The following is a 4479-nucleotide window of genomic DNA, read 5'->3' on the forward strand; positions in this document are numbered from 1 at the left end:
GAAAAAAGACCATTTCTAGCAGTAGTGAAAAGGTTAGATGAAGGGAATGTGATTGAACAGATTTGAAAGGAAGTTTAGGGACTGAGAATAAAACAGAATAAATATATACATTGGCCACCATGCAGTGTAGGAGCTGGAAGAAAGTTAAGAAGATCACTTCACCCTACATATTTTGTAGCAGCTAAATAAGTCCATAGCCCAATTATGGAAAACAAACACAAACAAAAAAACAACAATAACAGCGCATTCCTCACAGAACAAATACACTATAAAAGATAAATTTTAGCAAACATTTTCGAGCAACTACTAGAAACAAGACACCATGTACTATTAAATGAAATAATCAGCAGCAACATGTTGAACTCATTCATATCAGGTGTGTCCACTAGAATGAGGATATAGCAATTGCATTTCCAAAGTCAGTTACCTTCAAATGAATCTTCTAGTCTAATATTGCAGTTTCCCTGGAGTGCAGTGTCATCTAGTACTGCAAGGTGGAATAGTGCTTAAAAAGAGTGCCTATGTGAAAATTTTGCCATCAAAATAATAGTCACAGTTCACAATGGAAATGCATCTCTTAAGGAATCTTCAGTGGGGCTGGCTTCTTTTGTCAGGCAAAGATTCTGTTATAATGGGTCCTCTGACTCATGGACATAATTAAAGAGTAAAGCTTTTCTTCCAAATGAGTTCACTAATTCACCATGATTATTTTTTTTTACTATGTGCATATTTCTACTGTGCAATATCAGCAGAAGTTTTCCTTGTTTCCAAAAATAAGCATCTTCACCTATACACTTGAAAAAACTATGCAGTACTAGTATATACCCAGAGTAATGACAAACAGTTCAACTTCATTGTGTGGTGAGAAAGGGCTGCATTGGACTTCAACAAATTAAGCGACCTTAAATTAAAAACAGGAAAACCCACCAAAAACAGAGCTTGTAAATGGGCAAAAGATTTTAGCACCAGATGAAAGAAAAACAAAAACCAATTGAATTCTTTTAAAAGAATTCAATTTCAGCTTGGATAACATTCATCTAAAGATTTCACACACACACACACCCCGCCCCTACACATTAATAGTATAAAAGACCCAGACTGTGATAACTCTAATTCAGAGCTATTCTGTGTTTGCTAAACGGAATATGACAGGGATCTGTAACAGTGCTAGACTACAGAAAATAATTAGCTGGGAAGTAACTTGATAATTCTACCACTGAGAAGAAAGAACTGAAATCAACCTTCACTTTAATTATGTGTAAGGAAGAAGGATAAATACCTACATAGATAGTAATCAGGAAAATGAAAATACATTTCTCTGTTATTGGGTAGATAGCAAGCTAGTTTTTTTTTAATATGCTCACCGCTCACCTCTTGTATAGTAAAGATAACAAATTAGTTACTGTAATACCATGAAAATATCACCACACAGTAAAATATTAGGGAAAAATGAACTTTTAATCTAATGTAATACCATACTTCTTTCCTCTGTTGCTATTCAGGCTAATTGGGAAAATTTAAGGAATTTCCTTATGAAAATTTTTCTCTGGATATTAAGATAACTGCATCATGGCAATTTGACAAATTATTAGAGTCTTCTTTTTAAAAAATATCAATTATAGTTTATAGTCAATATTATTTTTATTAGGTTTTTTCATTTATATGTGGAATCTAAAGAACAATATAATTAAACAAACAAAACAGAAATGGACTCATAGATACAGAGAACAGACTGATGGTTGCCAGAGGTGAGGGGAGTTGGGGGACTGGGTTTGAAAAAGTTGAAGGGATTGGTAGATACAAAATAGTCATGGGGATGTAAAGTACAGCATAGGAAATATAGTTAATAATATTGTAATAACTATGTATGGTGCCAGGTGGGTACTGGAAATATTAGGGGAGATACTTTGTAAAGTAAAGAGGCTTCTTTCTAGGCACAAAGCATTAGAACCTTTGTAGTAATATTATGTTTTTGCATTCTGATTTAAATTCATTGTCTGCTGCCTTTGTAATGTTGAAGGAATAGGACTTCTCTGGATTTTAGATATGAAATATCTACCACGGACATTTAGATTGTGCCTTTGCACTCACAGAAGTTTGGGTCCACCCAATCAGCTGCAGTGTGCACACACAGCGAGCGGCAGAACTGGCAGGTGCCCGGGGCTCTCAGCTGTTCCTATCACAGGCTGGTCTGTCAAGCTGCAAATTAAGGACAAATTGCTGAGCCACAGAATACTTCAGGCTGAAAAATGCCGCAATGCTTTGTAAAACAATTGAAAATTTGGCTATTCAGATTGGGAAAGCGTTGTATGTAACTGAAACTGCAAGAAGTTTTTTTGAGAGTTGAGGATTCCAATCACTGGGTCTACCCAGTGCTAGATAGCCATATCTGGTAATTTCAAATTTGATCTGCAATCCTGTTCTTTAACTCTAGGTAGTGAAGAGCATGATGGTCTAGTTCAGGGGTGGGCAAACGTTTTGACTCGAGGGCCACAGTGGGTTCTTAAACTGGACCGGAGGGCCAGAACAAAAGCATGGATGGAGTGTGTGAACTAATATAAATTCAAAGTAAACATCATTATATAAAAGGGTACGGTCTTTTTTTTTTTTAGTTTTATTCATTTCAAACGGGCCGGATCCGGCCCGCGGGCCATAGTTTGCTAGTTGCACAGTTAAGATACAAGGGACAGACTTTGTTCTCTGCTTTTTGCCATAGCAATCCTTTACGATGTCCTAAAATCGTGCTGTTTTCATTTCATGTCTTTCATCCATGTCCCTAATACCTCTAGGTTATGAGAAGTGACAAATCCATAGTTTGAGAAAAAACTATTTTGAGATGATAAGCTAGCTGCCTTACATTATTTCATTCACTCAAGTTCTTCATGATTTGCCTTATATGACAAGTACTACACAAGATAAAGCTGTATCACATGATGAAAATACCTGAGACTTATAGTCCCTGACAAACATGGCAGAAATGGACTGGCACTTAAGACTTCACCAGATTTTCATAGCAATTAATCCACTTTCCAATTAGGACCAAAAGGATTGCCAAGGGGGGGGGTAAATAGGAATTCTACAAACCTATTAGGGGCAAGAAAAGAGCTGCCTATTATTGATATAACCTACTTTTATGGCATTTTTTAAAAAGTGTGCAAAGAGAAAAAAAGAAAATTATGTTATTAGAACAATGGATGGTATGAGAGAATAAAAGGAAACGGGAAGGTAATGCAGGTGGCTAGAATCAGTAAAAACCACAGTGGATAATATGGTCTGACTGAAAGTGTTATAACCACCTACAATCTTAAAAGAGATGATAGGGAAGATTACTGCTTTAATGATGGAAATGCAGAGTTTCTTAATGACTCCTTAGAGAAAGGGGAAGTATTTATGCCACATGAGGCAAGTTTAAACAAAGAAGGAAGATGAAAAGAAAAATTAAGGAATCTAAAATTATGCACCATTTTCCCCTCTGGGTGGTAGAAAAAAATCCTAAAGATATTAATAAAGAATAAAATCACAGAAGTTTCAAGAAAGTAGGAACTTGTCAAAAAAGCCAATGAATATTCAGAAAGGACACTCAGTCAGATAGAACTTTGTAGGTTCAGGCTGGAAGCAAACACATTTTGGGATGAAGCAGGCAGTGATGAAACCAACTCTCAGGATAGGCATAAAAAATCATATATTTCCTAGAATCCCAGGCCAAATGAACAGTGTGAGAAAGACAAGATTGGTTAGAGAGGATTTCAAGTATGTGGAGTGAATAGAGGGACTCAAGTCTTCTTATTTTATGAGATTTATTATGATCCAGAGAAATGTGTTAACACAGCAGCTGGTAGTCTCAGGAATAGTAAGAGGGAGGAGCAAACATAAATGTTAGCACACAACTTTTTCTTTGGCAAGTCATATAGGAATGTTGCAATTGCAAAGACCATGGAATAAAATCAGTGTGTCTAAGGTTCAAAGTCATGTGCCTTTATATGTACCCATTCATTTACAAGTCATTCTCTGCTGCTTACACCTTTACCTTCTTAATTCTGAGTCTTGTTACCCAATGGATAATATCGATCACTATCTCATATTAAACTAATACTCTAGTATTAGTTTAATCATAGATAGATGAATGATCCAATGAGCTATTTGGATAAAAGCCAAATATATGTAATAAAAATGTTATATATGAAATTAAGATTTCATATATAAACCAGATAAAGAATAAAGCCAAGTATGCTTGCTGGATTTTAGACAGGAGTTCATGTTTTCTAATGGAATATGACAGTCTATGTATAGGATGGCCTTACAGATTACTCCAAACCTAAGTCCACAAAAAAATCATTAAAACAGAGAATTGAATGCATTTTACTCCTACTAAAAGAAGGTGTCAAGGAAACATAATTAGTTATGAGAAAATGTGAAATTAATGAGAACATTAATTTTACATTTGAAGATCCAATGCACCTGGATTTGTGTCAACTGCAA

At 35.4% G+C, this 4479-nt stretch overlaps 1 long non-coding RNA gene across 1 annotated transcript in view; it reads right to left on the reverse strand.

Moving 5' to 3' along the window:
* Positions 1–427: 427 nt before the first annotated feature.
* The window catches only part of LOC107182417, an 11966-nt gene continuing 7914 nt past the window's right edge, over positions 428–4479 (reverse strand). The window contains exon 3 of the long non-coding RNA XR_001513137.1: positions 428–439. This is a non-coding gene — a long non-coding RNA (uncharacterized LOC107182417). The remainder of the gene's footprint in view (positions 440–4479) is intronic.

The sequence above is a fragment of the Myotis davidii genome, unplaced genomic scaffold (genome assembly GCF_000327345.1).
Source record: "Myotis davidii unplaced genomic scaffold, ASM32734v1 scaffold976, whole genome shotgun sequence".
NCBI lineage: Eukaryota > Metazoa > Chordata > Mammalia > Chiroptera > Vespertilionidae > Myotis > Myotis davidii.